This window comes from Ptychodera flava, chromosome 14, assembly GCF_041260155.1.
Source record: "Ptychodera flava strain L36383 chromosome 14, AS_Pfla_20210202, whole genome shotgun sequence".
NCBI classification, from domain to species: Eukaryota; Metazoa; Hemichordata; class Enteropneusta; family Ptychoderidae; genus Ptychodera; species Ptychodera flava.
The window spans coordinates 32,400,256-32,423,874 of NC_091941.1; the positions used below are offsets into that span (position 1 = coordinate 32,400,256).

At 38.1% G+C, this 23,619-nt stretch overlaps 1 protein-coding gene and 1 long non-coding RNA gene across 2 annotated transcripts in view; one reads left to right on the forward strand and one right to left on the reverse strand.

Annotated features, from left to right (window-relative positions):
* The window catches only part of LOC139150202 (egl nine homolog 1-like), a 227,996-nt gene that overhangs the window by 201,681 nt on the left and 2,696 nt on the right, over positions 1-23,619 (reverse strand).
* Positions 11,499-15,804, forward strand: LOC139150205 (uncharacterized). The gene is made up of 4 exons (XR_011556206.1): positions 11,499-12,067; positions 12,653-12,862; positions 13,434-13,535; positions 13,943-15,804. It is a non-coding gene; the product is annotated as an uncharacterized lncRNA (long non-coding RNA).

Sequence of the window (23,619 nt, forward strand, 5' to 3'; positions counted from 1 at the left end):
AGGGCAGATCATATTATAGCAAAAAACCAACTGCATGGCTGCGTGCGACTCGACAAATAAGCCTTTAGTTCGCGATGTATCGATCAGGGTCTGGCACCGAATGCAGATGGTGATGACTCCGACAACGATATGTGTACAGTGCGCACCGACGAAATTGAATACGAGCAGTGACAAAGAATCGACTCCCTGTCATTTTCCCATCCCTTCATCATCGCCCGCGAAATAAAGTGATTTGTGTTTGTGTTCCTCTAGCCCTGCGTACAATTCTCTGTGTTCCCGGTGTTGTACAGCATGTGGTGGGAGGTCGTACAACGCCGGGAACACACAGCATCGTACGCAGAGCTAGTGTTCCTCTAGTTTCTTTAGCAACTTTTATAGCTTAACACCAGTCCTTCAGCCATAGTGGCAAAAATAAATGAAGACCCTGCCTTTTACCCTCACATGCCTTTCCCGCGCTTCAAAGAAAAACCCTATAAATAAGAAACAAATAATATAGGTATAAAGTGATAATCACAGTCGTTTGGTGGGCTATTCAGCTCTGGGACTATTCGCCCCATAGACGAGTGTACAGAAGCGAGAAACACCTTGAGGTCCCAGAGCTGAATACCCCACCAAACGACTGTGGTGATAATACATCGGAGGAGTTCCTGCCACGCTTACGATGAACCACTCGTGAACTCAAGGTGGCGCTCTATCGTCGACTGGATGAGCATTTTGCCTTGATGTCAGGAACTCGTCCCACACACTGTGAAATGGATCTGTACAGAAATTAGGGACTGGTCTGTTTCCTCGACCTGGGGGAGGGGTAGGCTGATTATTTTTTGCGGACATCAAAAAGTGGCTGACCCTCCATTTCAACTTTGAAAAACAGGGTGACCTCTCATCCAGGAATTTGTCATCCTTTTCATATGAAATGCAGATTTCATAATGGTACACTTTCACTTAGCAAACATCAAGATATCTCTGATTTATTAAAGTATGGCGCCTGAAGGGCGCGCTGAAAAATATGAAACATCCTGATATCTCTGATATAAGCTTATATGCCTTGTATATTATTATAAAGTCATGCACCTGAAGGGCATGCTGAAAAATGTCTGATATATTAAAGTAATGAGCTTGAAGAGCACGCTGAAAAATATTGAACATACAGATATCTCTGATGTATGTATGCTTGATATGTTAAAGTTGGGCGTGCTGAAAAATATGACTGATTATTAAAGTTACGCGCCTGAAGGGCGCGCCGAAAAATACAACTGAATGATGAAATTTGTGGCTGACACTAGCATTTTAGGCAATGATGAGCCTGTGCCCAAAATTTTGGGCATTTCAAAAACATGGTGACCCCCCTATCACCAAAGTCAAAAACAGGGTGACCCCCCCATGAATCCACGCCTCCCCCCCCCGGCTGAAGAAACTGACCAGTCCCTAATGGGTACCAAACATTTTTGATGAGTTCTCAAATTTATTGTAGTATTGCTCTCCAATCCTGCATCGAGCACTCTACCCCTCTGGGAAGATACAAACAAGTTTTTGTTTGTACATGTATGTATGTATGTATGTATGTATGTATGTATGTATGTATGTATGTATGTATGTGTGAGAGGGCATGTATGTATATTTCAAAAGTTATATTATAAAAATTCTCCGTTTTAGTTAAATTTTGAATGAATTGTGAAAGTATTTCACACTTCCCATTGCTTACAGGGACTTTCCTCGTGTATCGAACAACAAGCGACGGTGAACACATGCTTTGTTAACTGAAATGTTTTCCTCATTTGTGGGTAAAGTTTAATATTCAAGGAACAGTAGCTGCATCTCTGACGGTTTTCATGAATTTTTATATTTTGCATATTAACGACCAGACTTCAGTTTGACAACATAGCATACATATAAATATTATATATTTATTAAATATAACTCAACACTTTATACATATGTATAAAGTGTTGTGTAATGTTGCCAATAGGCCTACATGGACTTTGTTGTGGACTGGAAATTCAGTTTTTGCCTAAACGCAAATGTATGCAGGCTAGTTCAACAAACTTAACACTGGGCATTGCAACACACCTTTAACCATTTCACGATCAAAGTGACCTCTACAGAAGAAAACGAGGGTAAAAAAGTTAAGGCAGTAGGCCTGCAAGAAACTGTACAGCGCCGAAAAACTGCAACTGAATGGTGGAATTCGTGGTTGATGCATATTATGCAATTATGAGCCTGTATCTTAATTCGAAGTCATACTGATCCCCTATTGACTTGTGGCTCCCTCCCCCACCATCAAAGTCAAAAACAGGGCTAAAGTGACCCCCCAATGGATCACCCCCACCCCCGGCTGAAGAAACTGGCAAGTCCCCTAGTAAACGTGGAATGAAAAAGAACAAGAGCGTCAACAGGCAGAACATGGAAAGAGCACTCTATCGGAACACTACAGAGAAAGTGGACTTCGATGTCAAACGGTGTTCCATTCACATTTCAACAAGTTGTCGGCAATGAAGACACTACTTTCAGTACTTTCAAGGAAACGATGGATGCATCGCAACGTTGTTGCTATAGAAACTTACAGAGCGAGTGTGTTCCACGCAAAGACGTAACCAGACAACAGAGAAAAACAGAAATTCTTTAGTAATTTGATACAAATTATGTCCGAGATAATGGATTTAAAGTAAATCTCGGTATCCATGGAGCGAATGCTTCAGTTTTCGTTCTGATATGAAAAATGAGAAATAGATGAAAAACAAGATATGAATGAACGCAATTTTCTGCATTCTAAGGTTTGCTTGTTCGAAAATGTGTCATCTTGAATTGGAAAATAGAATGCATACGGATACACTATGACAAAAAAAGGATACTATTGAGATAAGACATAAAACTTCTATTTTTCTGATTCCACTGACGTCATACGGTTTATGCAAACTTTTCAAGTTAGCGCCCCTAAGCCTTTCTTACGAGGATTTCCCGTCTTTCTTACAATTTCTCTGTTAGGCCTAAAAAAAAAAATTGTGTGTTTCCGGTAACCCGACCTACCCTAGTTCAAACCCCCCGACCCTAAACTTTTTTTTGGACGTTGAAAACAAATCCCGCGAGATTGGCTGGGAAAAGTTTTTAAATCACGCGTGATTTCATGACGTCATTAAACAACAATAGCGACTGCTTGTGCAAGCGTGTTTTCCGTAACATGTGAGAAATGCGATCACGTTCAAGAAAAAATGTAAAAAGTGTGAGAGGCTCCCCACCTAACTATCCAAAATGTTTTGTGTCGAGTTTGTGTTTAATTCGTTTCAAAAATGTGTTCCTATATTCTTATCAGATTTTTTGTGTTAATGAAAATGTTTGTTTCACCTCGGATATTTGTAGGGAAGTTTGGATTAGGCCCCTAGTGTGTACGGTAATGTTTTGTTTGTGTGGGGAAAGCTTATGGCGATTGTAAAAAGTGTGAAAGAGGCTCCCCACCTAACTATCCAAAATGTTTTTGTGTCGAGTTTGTGTTTGATTCGTTTCAAAAATGTGTTCCTACATTTTTATCCGATTTTTTGTGTTAATGAAAATGTTTGTTTCGCCTCGGATATTTGTAGGGAAGTTTGGATTAGTGTGTACGGTAATGTTTTGTTTGTGTGGGGAAAGCTTATGGCGAGACGCAGCCGGACCTATGGTGTTACAAAGTTGATGAGTGGCCCTTTGACGCTTGCGTTTCGAAACCCGAGTGTGGTTTCTCATCAGTCGCAATGTAGATTCTTTCGTTAGTTTGTGTTTGTTTTTAATGTATTTTAGTGGTCTTGCTCTTCGAATTGCGAGGCAAGAATATCAATGTTTGGGTCTCATTGTGAGTCCGTTTGGTGGTCTGGTTTGTTTGTTTTTTGTTTTTTTTACTTCTGTAAATTTTGTTTGACTAGTGTGTCTTTTAGGTTTTTGTTTCTCTTGTAAGCAATGATTGGTGATTCTGGGAATAGATTCCTTATAGTGTTGAGTCCTTCTCCAGTTCAGCCCAATGTTTCAAAAGACTTCCCTTAAGATCTTTTGTTTTTATGTAAGGGCTGTATGTTGTACTGAAGATGAGTTTGTTTGTTGCTTCTTTACGTGTACTTGTAAAGTTTGTTAGTGTATTACGAATACTGTGGTTTATTTTTTCTGTTATATTCGTGATTTCATTGTTTTTGTATTCTCTGTCGAGTAGTTTGTTTCTAAAGAAAGCGACTTTTTTAGTAAAGTCGTCATTGTTGTTTCAAGTGCGAGCGTATCTAAGGATTTCACCTTTGATAAAGCCATTAAATGTTGCTGTCGGGTGACACGATTCTCTATGTAGAAATTGGAATGTGTCTGTTGGTTTGATATGTGTTTTGATGTCGAGGATATTTTCTTTGTGGTATCTTGCACCTTTGAAAACTACTACATCTAGGAATGTAATTTCTTGTGTTGAGTTTTCGTATGAAAACTTAAACGTTGGGTGCATTGTGTGGATTTTTTGAGTGAAGTTAGTGAGTTCGGTTTGTGTTCCAGAAAGATTGCAAAGACACCATCTCTGAATCTTTTCCAGAAGTGAATGTTGTTGTGGTTGTTTACGATTATTGTCTTTTCAAGTTCATGAAAAGCAATGTCTGCTATCTCTGGCGAGGCATTCGATCCCATGCTGCAGCCCGGGTTTGGCGGAAATATTGCTTGTTAAATTCAAAACTGTTGTGTTTTAGAATTAGTGAAAGCATTTCTATTAAGTCTTCCGGGGTGGTTTTTTGATGCCGTAATTTGTTTGAAGCGAGGTTTGTGAGTTTAATGTTTCACTGACTAGCCGAATCGCTTCGTCGTGAATTGTGTTTGTGTCCATCGACACCACGTCGAGTGTTACAAGAAATGCATGTTGGGGAAATTTGTTTTTTCTATTTCTTGTATGAAGTTTGTTGTGTCTTTTATATTTGACGGTTGTTGCTGGACCAGTGGTTTTATGAAATAATCCAGGAATTCTGAAATTCTGTTAGTGGGACCGGAGCAGCCACTAAATATTGGTCTCCCTGCAAACGTTGAGTTTTCAGGCGGCGATTTGTGAATTTTAGGCAATAAGTACCAATGCGGGGTACGGATTTTTATGTTTTTTGGATCGAGATACTTATAAGTATCATGGTCGATGTGTTTGTTCTCGTACATTTTGTTTAATAGTTCGTGTACTTTGTTTACTGTTTGTTCTGTGTCGTCACTGTCTAGTTGTGTATAATACTGAGTGTTGCGTAATTGTCTTTTGCATTCGTGTATGTAATCTTTTGTGTTGACAATGACGATGCCTTGACCCTTGTCGAAGGGTATTAAAACTTTCACATTTTCTTTTTTGTAGAGAAAAAAAAAATTACCAAAAAAAAAAATTATTCCTACCTACCTACCCTATTTCTGAAGAGCATGTTACAGGAAACACACAATTTTTTTTTTTGGCCTTACAAACATTCCCACACTTCAAATTTTTCCATGCAATTAAAATATTGTCACGGATATAGATCCGGTATATGTACCATGTTACAAAAGCTGACGCACTACAAGCGTAATTCTTTCGTTTAAGGTATGCGCCTCGAAAGTGAAAGACTTAAACTTTTGCTCAAACTTTCCTGAATGAAACTTTCAATCATTCTCTTACGAAATCAACAATGAAAGTCGGGGGTCACCCCGCAAAGTTTAGAACTATACCGAAAAAAATTAGACCATGAAACCATAACAAATAGGATATTTTGATTACAACACATGAATCGCTGGAAGTCAATGACCGCGAGTAATGACCTGATGTCTGTTGCAAACTTATGAAACGCATCGTTTTGGACTTAATGAGTAATGCATAAGAAGAGAATCATGATATATATCGATATTTTCTGGCCTATTTTCCCGCGGTTCGCACGTGTTGTGTCCTGCCATGAAAAAAATTACTCAAATTCGAGGTCAAACTACGCTTTTTGGTACGTTAGTACCAACATCTAACTACCAATTATACAATGATAATCCAGGAAGTATATTAGCGATTTACAGCGGCCTATCGGTTCAACAACCAAGGCAAGGGAAAATCCAAAGAGGTCACTCTCAAAGAAGAACTGGATGAATGGAAAACCTCAGACAAAATGATCCCTCTTTACTCAAGTAAGCCTAATACCTGATTTCACCGGGAGAAAACATGTAAAAGTGACAAAGTAGTTAAAAAGTTTACTGAATCGGTGCGGACAAATGCAAGTTGACAAGACAACGTCTGATATCACATCGTCATCGTCTGACAGTTTCGTTGATAACAGTCCATCAACATTCCAACAGCGTGATTGTTGCAGGAAGACATAATTTCTTCGTCGGAGCAGCCGTCCGCCGTGTACCTACCACAAGAGACTGTATAGAGACAGGTCTGTATTCTCCACACTAATAAACAACACATTTTTCCTGAAACCAATTTCGCATTAAGGAGTTTCATGTGGGGTGACATAAAAAGGGAATTACGTTCTTGTGCGTCAGTTTTTATGCTCGACGATCCCTTAGACTTCACTTGAACACAATTGGAACTATTTTGTGATTATAAGATCTTGAGCATTTTGTTGTAATCTATTTAAAAATCACGAATCTAACAGTGTTTTTGTGTGAAGATGAGGGCAAATTTTATAAATTATTGATAATTGCACAATCATCAAATACATCTATAACAAATTATACATTTTTGTCTAGCTTTTCGCACTCTCAGGAAAGGAGAACCCATTAAATGTAACTGATTTGTCAATTTTGTTTATGTTTAAGTGAAAATACAAATTTCCTTTCCAAGGCTGATTTGTAGGCATTTGCTTTTCTCACCGAACGATGCATGATAAAATTTTAAATTTTCGATGGTAAAATGGCCTTCTACCTCTACCCAAATCAGTTCTGCTGTAGTGTATGTTTTTTTGGTGATCTGTCTTTGAAATGATTTGGTAGATGTTAAGAAAATGACTTGTACATTTATTTATTTCATATACAAAGAAATGAGACCTGGTAAATTTGATAAAACTACCCTTTTCTTGTGCTTGTGCTAATTAATGCTGAAAAATTTTAAAAAATCACTGAATTATTTCAGCCCTGCTATTAAAAATGAACTCTTTTTGGTAGATGCAAAGAAATGTAATCAATATCATCTGTCTGTTGAAACCTTAAAATATTAACGGCAAAAACCAACAGTTTTTGTCTGGAATCTTTAGGGACTGTGCAGAGATGTCTTTGCAGCTTTCCGAGGAGACTCTAAATCTTTTAGAGACCACACTGACATGACCTTGAAACTTTCAGGGACCACCCAGATGAGTCCTTAAAACTTTCAGGGACCACCCAGATGAGTCCTTGAAACTTTCAGGGACCACCCAGATGTGACCCTGAATCGTTCAAGGACTATCCTGGTGTGACCTCGAAACTTTCAGGGACCTCCCGGATGAGTCCTTGAAACTTTCAGGGACCACCCAGATGAGTCCTTGAAACTTTCAGGGACCACCCAGATGTGACCCTGAATCGTTCAAGGACTATCCTGGTGTGACCTCGAAACTTTCAGGGACCTCCCGGATGAGTCCTTGAAACTTTCAGGGACCACCCAGATGAGTCCTTGAAACTTTCAGGGACCACCCAGGTGTGACCCTGAATCGTTCAAGGACTATCCTGGTGTGACCTCGAAACTTTCAGGGACCACCCGGATGAGTCCTTGAAACTTTCAGGGACCACCCAGATGAGACCCTTAACCTTTCAAGGACTATCCTGATGTGACCTTCGCTCGTCAGCTTGTGCATTCACAAGCATTACTTGGTAAAGCTGACAGGCAGACGAATCACTGAAAAGATTTGGTCCAACTTCCTGCACATACAGCGTCAATATTCATAACGGTCGAAGCTAAGATTATGTAATGGCTTAACACAGCGTCCTCATCGCTCCCATGTGTGACTGGTCGGCCGGCTCCAAAACACGTCTTTGCATATTTATCACGCGACGAGATCTACAAGGCATGTTCTTCCCGGCATAAATATGATAAACTGGGCAGTGGCTGAACCTTCAGTCGACTTAGACGAGCAAGCCTTGACGATTAATGGTAATTTACTAGCTGGTTGAAGTATGCTGTTACTAGCCGACGCGCCGATGGTCTGAACAGTAAACAATTAATTATTCGCAAACAATCAGTTCATAATGGCACATTCCATTTTAACCTACAGGGGCATCTAGGATTGTGCGATTGAGTAAGGTCCCGGGTAAGGTACATGTTGCTCTTTTATGCTGTAAAGTTTCCCCACTATTTAAAATACTATGGTTGTATCTTACAGTCTTCATGATTAATTTGGAGATATAGTCAATGATACTTTGCTCATTAAGCGAGACACTGAATCGTACACAAACTAATATGGTCCCTGCTAATTTACATAGTAAAAGTCACGGGTCACATTGTTGTGAGGCTCTGCATTGTTTCAAGTCGAGTGTGTAAACAGCGTGATGTTCGAATGGATTTTGACTACTGCACTAATTCCTTCGTCGGGAAAGGTTGCCGATTCTGAATGTAGGACGTCCATTACCTTAATTATTTAATGACAGGACTACATGGAAAGCAACGGAATACTGGATATCTCCGACGAATTTGATGTCTGTTACCACGGTCCTTTGTGGAGTGACACTAACAGTGCTGTTCCCGATCTCGACAATGATGTCAGCAACTGTGATTGTAGCGTGAACACGACTAAGACTATGAGTCCTTGAAACTTTCAGAGACCAACCTGAGGTGTCCCCGAATTTTTCAAGGACTATCCTAATGTGACTTTGAATCTTTCAAATACCGCCATTGCAAGACGAGTCTTTGAAACATTCAAGGACCACCCTGATGTGTCCCTGGATCTTTTAGAGACCACTCTGATGTGACCTTGAAACTTCCAGGGACCACCCGGATGAGTCCTTGAAACTTTGAGGGACCACCCGGATGAGTCCTTGAAACTTTGAGGGACCACCCGGATGAGTCCTTGAAACTTTCAGGGACCAACCTGAGGTGCCCCTGAATTTTTCAAGGACTATCCTAATGTGACCTTGAAACTTTCAGGGACCACCAAGATGAGTCCTTGAAACTTTCGGGACCACCCTGATGTGTCCCTTAATCTTTTTAAGGACCACTCAGATATGACCCCTAAACATTTTTAAGGACTGGCCTAAAGAGGCACTTTGAAATAGTAAAGAACCAATCAGATATGATCCCAAAACCTTCAAATGAATCCAGGTCCTCTAAACAATACAGCAATCATCAAGTTTTGACCTCTAATCTTGACATTTTCAAGAATGTGTATCAAAGAGATGAATTATCCTTAAAAATTGTCAAAAGGATAAATTTACAATTTTTGAAAAGCAGATGGCTTTAAATACTACAATTTTTTAAATGCTACTTTAACATTTAATTCAATAATTACAGATTTGATGTTTTCACTAGAAAAATTGACAATTACTAAATGCTTTGAGTAAACCCTCTCTTAGCGAGCACATTCTGTGACTTTTACTGTTCATCTTATAATCACAAAATAGTTCCAATTGTGTTCTTGGTTTGTTTAGGAGGAACCATTCACGTAAAGAAACGTTGGTGGACAAAATATGAAATTGATATTGATTTAAAATTTATCGAAAATGTATGTCGGCATTCATCGGAGTTACTGTATTTTTGGCCTCTCGCGATCGTTGTTTTACTAGACCATACCGTGGTAGCAAGTATAAGATAAATACTGTAGTTTGTCGGTAATTTTTACTAAACCCGTTCTTGTTCCCGGTTAATGCACACTGCTCTCTTATAAGTTTACTTTAAAATAAGGCATTCTGTAAATTTCAGAAATATATGGTTTTACAGTGGTTGTACCGTCGACGATGAAAAGATCGCGAAGCACCATGCGAGATGTGCTCGTATAGAATACCATGATTGTCTGCTTGGCGATGCTATTCAAATGTTACTAGAGAACATTTATTTAATTCGAAAGCTGTCACTTTGCAGGTTTTTACAAAGCAAATTATGTCCCTGCTGTTATCGATGAATAAAACTCATAAGAAGGCCCTCGGAAAATCTTATGAATTAGATCGCACTTCAAATTTCTAACTTACACAGTGTTACCTAAATAAATATTCATTATTTCGATTGTCTGGTTCATACGTCTTCCAAAGTATATTTTTTTACAGTTTATGGGTCAGAATGTCAAGTAGTACAGTACTTGAGGTAGTAATTTTACACCTGTAAATATTGTCAAAATTTCTTTTATCTTAAAGGTGCTGCGTCTTTCGTCATGTTGAGTAATTCTGAGTACGAGTCTTGTATTTTGCGTCAATATCGCACTGTATTGCTCTGAAATCATCTATATTAAATGAGGGAACGACAAATGATGATTATTGTTTTAAAAATGAACAAATAAATAAAAATGTAACATTACTACATAGGGCCTAAAAATCTTTCTGGTAATCCGACCTGCGCATGCCTTATTTCAATATACCAGGCTAAATCATCGCACGTGAAAATGGGAGAATTACGCAATGTTTTTATCCTTCCCGCAGAGGAAGACCACGAATATCCCGAAAAGATAGAAGCAGCCAACCTATTCCTGAAGCCATGCTATCGGAAATTAAAATTGCGAGCGTTTGGTGTGACTCACATTCACTCGTGAACTCGTCAACGATAACAGTGTGCTTGGAATCTATACATTCTTGAAAACATCATGTGCATAATGTGCAACAGTATAGCATGCACACTAAACCAAAAAGGAAACATTCCCATGATGGGAGATAAAATGACCTCGCGACCATGTCAGGAGACCATGTCCCGACACGGAGACAACTGCGCACTTTGATAGCAATTTTCACATTTAGAAAACAGTAACGGCATTTTCATTATCAAATTTAAGGGTAAGTTTACCATTGTTCTGAAAAAGCTCATCATTGTTCCAAATAATATTACGTTACATGGTTGGAAAAGTCAGTTATTAACTGTATATCTAAACGACAATCTACTGTAGATTGTCGTTTACATGACGTGAGTATTTTAGCCGCATGGATCAATCCATTTGTACTTTTTAACGTCAAAATCATGTCAAGGAATTTAAACTTTCACGTTTGTAACACAAGTAGGACAAATTCACCCAATCACAAAATTTCTCCATCAAAGAGAAAATCGTATAATTGAGACAGCTGTTTCAAGATACATGTAACTAGTTTCAGTTGTCTTCGATATCTCCCTATCGTTAGAATTTGGGACTATGTACGAAAATCGACGTCTGCGCAGGTGTTGCGCAATATTTATGTCGTAGCAGAGTGAGCTAAATATCGCAAAACGAGATTATTTGCGACATCTTAAATTTAGGCTGTGTTACGCATAAATGAAGGTGAACGTATTAACTTGATGATGGTTTGTTATGAATGATCAAAAAAATTATGTGACGATAAAGTATTGTAAATTTTCATGATATTGGCATCGATGTGATCGATTTAAGAAGGTACCGTAAATGGGTTGGCGCCTGCTTATCATACCGCAATTAGCCGTCAAACTACGTCGCGCTATCAGTGAAACTATGTCGTTTGGTCGTGCCAGTCGCTGAAAGTCACAGGTAGATTCACTACCAAAGCAACACAAAACAGAGCCAGAAGAGTTTCTGAGGCCCTCAAGGATAAATGGCAATCCTCTAGTCATGAAAATTTAAAATCTGATACTCTTGTCGAGTCGACTGCGGCTACAACGGCTGGCGACCATTGCTAAGTTGGCTCGTGCAACTCGGTTCCGGAACCCGTATGAAGTAGTCATATGTGAATATGATGAAGTCTACGATCCTTGGCGGCCAACAACCTACAGTGCCACGAGGAGAGATGGTAGGCGAATTGTTGATCTTGGTATCCTTGCAGATGGTTTATCTGGCTGCAAGCAATGCAGCATGCCGTTACGGATGACCGACACTATCAGCGAGACTCGACATGGTCTGGGCATGGATGTAAAAACTGGGTAGCTGGCTGCTTGTCAGGTGTTGCAACCCCATTTGTAATTTTGTCAACGTTATTCCCCTTGGCCTGAGACACGGACCAAATAAAAAGATTTGGGATGTAAATACCAAACTTGCAATTGGTAAGTACGAAGTTTTTACATTTTTTTTCATGCACGCGCGCGAGTGCCAAAGCGAACGGATGCCTTGATATATTCAGTGCACAGAAACGCTAGTTTTCCATAAGCTGACAGTAACATTGGACTGGTCATAATGCGACTCAAGTGTTATATTTATGCCAGAATTACAAGCATTATTTCAAACCAGCCCAGTGATCATGTGATGTGGATCGAGTTAGCATCAATCTACACATTGCTTATGGTCATGGCACATATTTATAGAATTTTTCAGGGACAATGAGACTACCGTTACTTCCTTTCATAGTGTCATCAATTTGGAACTGTTTAGGAAGCTATTTATGTGGTTCTGCTTATCACAAATATACCCTGAAGTGTTGGCTTTTTGAGTTGTATTCTCACACTTTCCCTGGACATGAAGTATAATTACTTCTATTCTGTGAGTTTTTGGTAAATACAAGAAATTGTATCTTATGACCATAAATAATTTCAAACTGGAGTTGAGACAGCCCACTTCAGTTAACAATACAACAAAAATATTTCAAAAATTTATACTGATGTCATTGTAAACTTGTCATTGTTTTGCCATAGGTAAATGAACGGATTGTCATGTCTCCAGGGAAGTATTGTGTGTCACGTGCGTCCTATCTGGATAATCAAGAAAGAAAGAGACGGATGAAGAGCCAGATTGGGGTGCCAATAAACGTTGTATCAAGCTGAAGGCAAACAAGTGTTTACGACAGAGTGTCCAAGAACTCCGTGAGGGTGACACATACACAACAGGAATTGACCTTGTTAAAAGTAATTACTTGTTTAAACTAGTCCTTGTTTATAATTGATTTGAATGAAAGTTTGGATTCAGATTGTTGTAGATGAATGATTTTAGAATCAATGTAAAATGACTCTAAATTGCTAAGGTAATAGTTGAATGCTTGTATTGATATGGCTCCCTGCATATACTGACTTACCTTTCAACTCACTGGCATAAAACTGATGAAACATGTGCATGAAGGTCTGTAGTAGTAGTAAGTTTGACATTTATTGATGTGGTAATATTGTAAATGAACACACAAAAACCTAATGCTTACAGTATGACATGTACCATTTCATCTGCAGGTGTGCACATAGTCATTGAGTGACCTGATGTACTCTATCATTTTCTGGATGGCAATTTTGTTATTTGCATAATTGTAGCTAACTAGTTACTCAGTTCATGTCCGCTTAAAGTTTGTGATTTGCCAAATAACTAAAAACATTGAGCCATGGACCATAGGTTGTACTATTTTGTGAATATTCTGTTTCATTAGAAGTAAAAACTGAATCATTCATTCCAATATATTTTATCTGTATCTGCTTCTATTTTTTTATTCAGAAACCCAAGATATACAGGAGATACCTACAGAACCTGTTCCACAACCAATAGAATTGACTGATCAACCTGTAGTGTATTTTGACCTGGAGACTACTGGATTAGGTAGGTGTTGTTGTTATCAATGTGATAATACGTGTTGTTTAAACTAATCTGATATTGCAATCATTTCACTACTTCATCTTAATACACACAGATCAATCATTAAACTGAAGCAAATTTTTACTGGAAACAGAACAAGTTCATCCATGATTCAAATTCTGACAGCATTATTTTAATGATCATGACTTGCTTATCAAAATCAGCAATGGTTTACAGACAATAGGCAGATGACATTATTTTCATACCAACAATAAGCCAATAAATGCCTCAAATGTCAGTCTCAGTTTATTCTCATCTCCCAGGGCAAAGTCTGACTCAGCAAATGAAATTTTCATTGAAATTTACTGTAATCCAAAATAACATAAACAAATTATCTTGCCATTTGTCATGAGTTTTTTTTTCTTTTTCAGCAAGAACATCACACATAACACAGCTTGCAGCTGTTGGACCAAAAGGGTGTCTGAATGTGTATGTGATACCTAGGATTCCAATAAGTGAACCAGCATCAAGAGTGACCGGTCTGGCAATGAAACTGGAATCCTAACACAGAATGGAAAACCTGTCAGTGCAGTACCTGTAAAACAAGCATTGTTGACATTGTGTGACTTTCTTGGACCAGAACCTTGTATTCTGGTTGGACATAACATCAAGTCATTTGATTGTAGAGTTTTATATACGGTAATGCTGCTGTAGCAACTGATATGGTTGATCAATTGTCTTCACACATTGCTGGCTTTGTTGATTCGTATAAAGTCTTTAAGACCTCATATCCTGATTGTGAAAAGTACTCACAAGTTGAGCTTGTTTCAAAATTTGTAGGAGAAAGTTACAGTGCACATGATGCTTTAGCAGATGTGAAAGCTTTAAAAAACTTATTGAAAAGGTGCAGCCATCTTTTGATGAGTTTACATTTACATGGGAGTTTGTGAGGGAGTCTGTAGAGCATGCAAAGGCAACAAGCCTAAACATGCAAACCTTGCATACTCTTGTACTCAAAGGGTGTATATTATTAAGTAAATGTATGTGTAAGAAAATTGCAAGCAGTGGCCTTGCTATGGGCCATTTAGAGCTTTCATTCCACAGGAAAGGTGAAGAAGGCATTGAATTGTTGTTGAAAGTGAAAAATCAAAATAGAAAATAAAGGTGACAAAATCAAAACAAGTTATCAATAATATTTGTAAATTTTTCTCTCACAGAATCAATACTGTATGTCTAGCATCATAACTTTGAAATTTATGGAAAACTCCATGCTGACTTGTGTTAGATATTTGATAACTTTAATTGTTAAAGTTCTCCTGACATGACAAACCCATCTCAATTGCATTAGCAAACTTAAGTATAAATAATAGGTGAAATAAATTCATTACTGTTGAAAACTATTGTTGACCCTAGAATTAACACTTTTTCACCCAATCACAGCGATTTGAAAGAACCCAGCAAAAGACCTGAAGTGCTCTTTTGGTGATCTTACAAATACGGAAGTGACGCAAATACAAACACAGTACCGCTGAGCCTAGCCAAGACTGTAGACGTCCCTAGAATTCTGAAGCAGAACTGGACACCTATCCAGTACCCGCAACTTGTGTTGTGCATGCAGTGATCATGCATTTGAGGCTGCTGCTTCCAAATCTGCACCAGATCTGAAACAGTGAAAGCTATAGTAGTAGGATTAAAATACTTTCTGCCATTCTCATGGTTAGGAATTTGCCTTGCGAGGCAAAACACAAAACATGTTGAATATTTTTGCAAAACTTTGCAAAATGAAAAACACTAAAAATCACCCATACACGAGAAAGGCTGAGCAAGCAGCCTCAAATGAAATTTTGTCAACACTCTGTTCACTAACGTAGTCATACCGGTATTCCAATTACAAATTTTTCTTATAACTTCAAATCATTTTACACATTGGAATATCTATTTGCATATAAACCAGTCATTTGGAGGTCATTTACAGGTCATGCAGAGCTGTTGAGACAATACTGAAAGATTTTGTAGAATATTTATTGTACATACTACGCTTGGTATTATGGCATCTAACTATGCCTTACTAAACAATCTATTGTATCTTGAAATACTTTTAGTGTGTATGCACAGTTGGCTTGGTGATTCATTCTTCATCTTTTAATCACTCCAGAGCAAATAAGTAAATACAGCATAATATTTATAAAATATTGATATAAAATATTTATCATATAATATTGATTATATAAGAAGATATCATACTATGATGTAAGTATATATGAAGTAAGCAATAAAGCAACATTATCAATCAGTCAAACTCTGCTTATGCTCTTTTTTCTACACTTGTGTAAAGGACACCCTGTAACTCAAAAAATAACACTTGAAACTTCCTAAATATTTGTTGACATAAAACCAATGCAACAACATAAGCAAAAATCAGAAAAATGACAATATTCTCTGATAATTTTTGAGCATGTACTTTGCTTAACCCTTTTTTCCCTCTTGTTTTTGTTGACATAATTGATCAGAGCAAAATATATTCAAAAATCAGAAAAGTGACAATATACCCTGACAGGTTTTGAGCATGTTCCTTTGCTGAAAGTGTCAAAATGTGAGAAAAAGGCCCTTTTTGGTTGAAAAAACATGGGGTAGGGGTACTTTAGGGACCCTCAAACTTCAACAGTAGCATGGGAACTCCACTTTTTCTGTTTATTTTTGTTGACATAATTGTTCTGAGCATATTATATTCAAAAATAAGAAAAATGACAATATTCCCTGACAGGTTTTGAGCATGTTTCTTGCTGAAATTATCAAAATGTGAAAAAAGGCCCCTATTCAGCTGTGGGAAAAAACATGGGTTAGGGGTAATATAGGACCCCCTAACTCAAAAAGTAGCATAGGGACCCCCCTTTTTCTGTTTATTTTTGTTGACATAATTGTTCAGAGCACAATATATTCAAAAATCAGAAAAATGACAATATTCCCTGACAGGTTTTGAGCATGTTCTTTGCTGAAAGTATCCAATTTGGAGAAAAAGGCCCCTTTGTAGATGAAAAAGCATGGGTAAGGGTTAATATAGGACCCCCTAACTCAAAAAGTAGCACGGGGACCCCCCTTTTTCTGTTTATTTTTGTTGACATAATTGTTCAGAGCACAGTATATTCAAAAATCAGAACAATGACAAAATTCCCTGACGGGTTTTGAGCATGTTCTTTGCTGAAATTATCAAAATGGGAGAAAAAGGCCCCCTTTATAGTTGTAAAAGCATGGGTTAGGGGTAATATGGGACCCCCTAACTCAAAAAGTAGCACGGGGACCCCCCTTTTTCTGTTTATTTTTGTTGACGTAATTGTTCAGAGCACAATATATTCAAAAATTAGAAAAATGACAATATTCCCTGATGGGTTTTGAGCATGATCCTTGCTGAAATTATCAAAATGGGAGAAAAAGGCCCCTTTGTAGTTGAAAAAGCATGGGTTAGCGGTACTTTAGGACCCCCTAACTCAAAAAGTAGCACGGGGACCCCCCTTTTTCTGTTTATTTTTGTTGACGTAATTGTTCAGAGCACAATATATTCAAAAATCAGAAAAATGACAATATTCCCTGACGGGTTTTGAGCATGATCCTTGCTGAAATTATCAAAATGGGAGAAAAAGGCCCCTTTGTAGTTGAAAAAGCATGGGTTAGGGGTACTTTAGGACCCCCTAACTCAAAAAGTAGCACGGGGACCCCCCTTTTTCTGTTTATTTTTGTTGACGTAATTGTTCAGAGCACAATATATTCAAAAATCAGAAAAATGACAATATTCCCTGACGGGTTTTGAACATGATCCTTGCTGAATTATCAAAATGGGAGACAAAGGCCCCTTTGTAGTTGAAAAAGCATGGGTTAGGGGTACTTTAGGACCCCCTAACTCAAAAAGTAGCACGGGGACCCCCCTTTTTCTGTTTATTTTTGTTGACGTAATTGTTCAGAGCACAATATATTCAAAAATCAGAAAAATGACAATATTCCCTGACGGGTTTTGAGCATGATCCTTGCTGAAATTATCAAAATGGGAGAAAAAGGCCCCTTTGTAGTTGAAAAAGCATGGGTTAGGGGTAATATAGGACCCCCTAACTCAAAAAGTAGCACGGGGACCCCCCTTTTTCTGTTTATTTTTGTTGACGTAATTGTTCAGAGCACAATATATTCAAAAATCAGAAAAATGACAATATTCCCTGACAGGTTTTGAGTATGTTCCTTGCTGAAATTATCAAAATGGGAGAAAAAGGCCCCTTTGTAGTTGAAAAAGCATGGGTTAGGGGTACTTTAGGACCCCCTAACTCAAAAAGTAGCACGGGGACCCCCCTTTTTCTGTTTATTTTTGTTGACATAATTGTTCAGAGCACAATATATTCAAAAATCAGAAAAATGACAATATTCCCTGATAGGTTTTGAGCATATTCTTTGCTGAAATTATCAATATGGGAGAAAAAGGCCCCTTAACACTTGAAATAGCATGGTTAGGGGTACTTTAGGACCCCCTAACTCAAAAAGTAGCACGGGGACCCCCCTTTTTCTATTTATTTTTGTTGACATAATTGTTCAGAGAACAATATATGCAAAAATCAGAAAAATGACAATATTCCCTGATAGGTTTTGAGCCAGATCTTTACTGAAACCATAAAAACATACGAACAAAAGGCCTCTCAGTAGTTGAAAAAGCATGGGGTTAGGGTGCTTTAGGAGCCCCTTACCCTAAAAGTTGCACGGGAACCCCCTTTTTCTTTTGATATTTGTTTATATAATTGATCAGAGCAAAACATATGAAAAAATAAAAAAATTGACAATATTCCCTGACAAGATTTGCGCATGTTCTTTGCTGAAAGTATCAAAATGTGAGAAAAGGCCCCTTAACGCTTGAAATAGCATGGGTTAGGGGTACTTTAGGACCCCCTAACTCAAAAAGTAGCACGGGAACCCCCCTTTTTCTGTTTATTTTTGTTGATATAATTGATCAGGCCACAACATATGCAAAAATCAGGAAATTGACAATACTTTTAATTTTGAGTAGACCTCCACCTTAAGTCAAGCGTGCCTTGATATGATAAACAAGCCAATGTAAACTTTTTTTGATAATAAAGATGAAAAATAATATTTCACTTTTCACATGTAAATGATAATTATTGCAGAGAAAAGTCGCAACATACACTTAACAATCGTTTCTGTACAAGTAAAATCACAATTAAAACCAAGAAAAAAGTACGCATGTAAGGATTCATTCACCCATCATCACGGTCCAATTACTCCATTAAATGGTGTCGTGCATGCATTTTCGACCTAATTTTCAAAACGGAAGAAACATACAGCAACATTTCAACAGCTATTGGTCACATAGTTGCGGTTCGTTGTACCTGTTCTCTGGATGGGACAGATGGAGGAAGTGATGACATCTCGACTCGATAACAGTTCAATAGATATCATTCAACGGTTCCAAAGTCATGTCACTGGGAATCAATGTTTGCCTCCGGTACCTGGTCATCTTAACCCGTCAATCAGTAACTGCTGAACGACGCTGGTTGGCGTCAAGGAATCGACAGTTCAAGTCTATGACACTTCGACTTTTATCTCAGAATAGTGGGCGAACAATTCTACCGGTGAATGGCGGCTAAAATGTTGTCCGAATCATCATTGATAAAAAGTGATGTCACGTGAGACGAGATATCGAATGCCATTGACAGTTCCAACGAGTAAAGAGCAAAGGCACACATTCGGCCTGAGAAAATCCAGCGATCAAAGTTCCACGAATAAGTTAACATTGTGGACTACTGCACCAAGTTCAACCGTAGTTTAACCTAACGCTTTATGGTTCACGCAGGAACAAGATGTCAGATTCCGGTCGTCTTGATCGTTCGCACACAGTCCATGGCTACATCGTTGTGTGTTGTCACCAGAGTGGCGCACAAGTCTGGTCCATCCTTTGAAAATGTCTATCCGACTCCTCAGTTGACCAACGTTCCTTACTTGGCACCTGCAGATCGACACAAAGACTTTCGAGTACAATCAACGTAGTTTGCACCTTTTAAAAGTCCGAGTCCTTAATGCACTTTCGTTCACAGTTCCAGCCCTATCATTGAAAATTAAACGGTTGAATATACTACAGCTCGATGGTCAGAGGGCCGAATTTCATCACTTGGTGTAATCGCAATACTCACATTCCGTCAACTTTAGGAAGCCTAGTTGCCGTTAACTGATTCGCTACGTATTTTTTTAAACGTCCATGCAAAATATGAACCAGATCAGAATTTTAGTGAATCTCATTAATTATTCCACTTTTTCCCCTTTTGGTGTGTGTCCCTAGCTCGAAAAAGTTGACATTTCGTACTTCTGCAATGGGCGTTTTGATGTACTACATATTCGTGATATTGTGTCATCCTGAAATTTATTAATCTCAAAAATACCTTTCAAAATGTCTAGTCGATGGTGTGTCTTCTAAAGATAAAAAGGAGCTCTAAATGAGCATTATAGAACTGTGGATAAATGTGAACATTTTCATACATGTGATCAAATTTTACTCCTCGCGTACTCCTCTTTACCTTCCTTGTTTTTGTTTCCTCGTCACGTCCGCGGGTAAATTTTAAGATGTTGATAAACATAGCATTCTACAGTCAAGTGAACATATCGTGCTGATCAACAACGTACAGTGATTTTTTTTTAGTTTCATAGAAATTCAGTACGCCCCTCAATGCCAAAATATTCTTTCACATTCATGCCTTAAAACTATTTGCCCCATACTTAAGAATATGACCTCAATTCACATACACATGCCTGCCGATTACACCCCGCAAGCAATGTGCAGATATCGAGAGTCGTGTTTGTGAAAATTTGGAAAAGGTTGCACCATACAGGATTATACGACGAATTTAGTTGAAATACACAACACGCTGATTATCATGAACACGATGACAATATTATGGGAAGGGGAAAAGGGACAATTTCAGTTGTGTCAGGTCGATGAAGCCTCTTTGATTGAATGGTCTTGAGTTGTGATAAAGCACTTGATAAAGTTTATCGGTACGTATACATTAGTCTGGCTGCGAAGTCAGTCCAGAAATAACTGCTATAAATTTCAACGCGTATTTCTGCTCGCTGGTCTGATGGCCGGTAGATGCCCGATGTAATAGGCCGACTGAGAAGGGCGCCCCCTGGGTTTCAAAGCAAATAGCAAACGTAAAGGCGATCAATCAACTAAAACTGCTTAACCTGAATTGGAATTAACAAGAATGATTCCTCTACGCATAACTACGTCGAAACTGTTCTTAATTTGACGACATCCAAGTTGTTCGCGTGACCTTCGCCGCACAGCTTGCTTGTTACACTCACAAACATTCCGCGGAAAAGTTGCACGAGTGTGATGTCGTGGACACATGGGAACAGAGGTAAGCTTAGAAACAAAAATATATTTCTTTCATTTGAATTGGAATTACTCAACCTAAACTACATTCAATGTTTGACAGTAGGTCATCGCAAGGTACTGATTCAAGGAACTGACTTTTGATTAATTCTTCATTCAAGGTAGAATGCGCCTCAGGGACAGATACTCAGACTCTCAAACTTTTACAAATTTGATCTAATACTTGTAAGGCTCATTTTGAAACTAAATGGAGCAATATAAGTTTTTATCGACTCATTTTTGTTAAAATCGAAAATTTAATGTTTCGCCAGAGAATTATCAAAGGGATGTGGCTATTTTGAATTTCAACTGTCGGTAATTTGTTTGTATAGGTACTAAATTTTGCTTGGTTACCCCTAATCTTTAATCCTTACTCCGAAAGGGAATGATTTAAAGTTTCCGTATGAAAAGTTGAAGCAAAAGTTTGTCTTTCAATTTCGCGGTGCGTACTATCTTAATGATCATATACACGATATATTCACAATATTAATACTAATTGATGACTTCCCTAGTCCTGCCTGTGAAAGAGAACCACAGTTATCTCGGGATGTTTCTATGACGGGATATGTAATGTCGAGTTGCTACAGTTGCTATGACGAAATAAACAATGATTTCAGACTTCACCAAGTATCACGTGCTCGCAGATACACCCCGCAAGTCCTGTGACGCAATTCAGATCAGAGAGACACTGAGGTAGGGTATATGGCAAGTTTGTTATTTAAAACGACAAAAAAGAAAAATGAAAAGTGAGACTTCATGACGTTTGTTTTTTTCCCTTAATAACACTATTCTGTTAATTTTAGCTGCAAAAGTTCGATCTGTACTGTCAATGGATGACATGTTTCACAGTTGCTGTTGTGTTTTTTACAATTGTCAAATAAGCTTAAGTAACTAATGGTACATCCGTAGTCAATATCACGTACAGTCTCGTACAGTCTCGCTGATTACACCCCGCGAGAAGTATACCGTGACATATATTATATAGATGTGCAAAAGTTATTGCTACGTTTTATCTCGGTAACTTTTAACTGATAAATTTACGGACATATGCCCCTCTTCAGGATGCTGCAAACTGTAGGGCCTAACGTGTACGATGTCAGGTCACTATAGTGGAAAAATGCAAGTTACCCATGGTTCTGTTAAAAGTATTATTAAGAAATCATCGGACATCACGTGATCGCAGATACACCCCGCAAGCTACCGTGATGCATTGATGTACTTTGTGAAAAGTAAAACTCGTTTCATTATCCCCCAAACCGCGCAGACTTTCCTTGACCAAGAGGCTTAATTAGCTCGAAACTTTGGACAAAAACAAAAACGTTGGCAAAACTAGATCATTTGTCCCAGTACGTGAATTCTGACATTTAATTCAGATCAGTGGGCCACCGAAAAAATGTATACGGTAACCTCGTTATTAAAAACGTCAATTCTCGTAGAACAATGAAAAGACAAAGTAGAAACTAAATGTGAGATTTTAAATGTTCGTTGTTTTCTCAAAAATAAACAAATAAAAACAACACAAAAAACGTTGCGTTGTCTCAAGTTCAGTTTTAGAAATTTTAAACTGCATTGTAGTCCAGGGATGAGCTGTTTCACAGTTTTTATACTTGGTAAACATATATGCAATTGTACATCCATACTCAATATCACGTACAATCTCGCTGATTACACCCCGCGAGAAATATATAGTGACATACATTGTGTAGATGTCCAAACGCTTTTGCTACATTTAATGTCTGTTACTTTGAACTGATGAATTAATAGATACACGTACTTTATCGGAATACTGCAACTATAATGACGACGATGCTACGTCACTGATAAAAGAATGTACAGGTGACCCGTTGAAGACATGTCATTCTGCAAGAAGTCTTAAGTAATCATCGGACATCACGTGATCGCAGATACACCCCGCAAGATACCGTGATGCATCGATGATGTACTGTGTGGAAAGTAGAACTCGTTTCATAATCACCCAACCACGCTATAATCTTGAACAATGAACACTTTCTGTGACCAAGAAGCTTGATTCGCTGGAAACTTTAGACAAAAACAAAAACGTTGGCAAAACTAGATCATTCGTCCCAGTACGAGAATGCTGATGTTCAGTTCAGGTCAGTGGGCCACTGAGAAAGTGCATACGGTAACTTTGTTATTAAAAAGTTTGTCAATTCTCGTTGAACAATGAAAAGACAAAGAGGGAACTAAATGTGAGACTTCAAATGTTCGTTATCTTCTAAAAAAACAAAATCAAACAAAACAAAACAAAAAATTGAACTGTCTTAAGTTTAGTTTTGGAAGTCCACTGTCCACGGATGATCTGTTTCACAGTTTTTACACGTGGCAAGTATAACTAATGATACATCCTTACTCAATATCACGTACAATCTCGCTGATTACACCCCGCGAGAAATATATAGTGACATATATTGTATAGATGCGCAAGAGTTATCGATACATTTAATATCTGTCACTTTTAACTGATGAATCTATAGATATATGCCCTTAATTTGAATACTATAACGATGACGATGCTACGTCACTTTGAAGAAAATGTACAGATTACCAATTGAAGATATATCGTTCTGCCAGAAAGTAATTATCGGACATCACGTGATCGCAGGTACACCCCGCAAGCTACCGTGATGCATCGATGTACTGTGTGGAAAGGAAAACTCGTTTCATAATCCC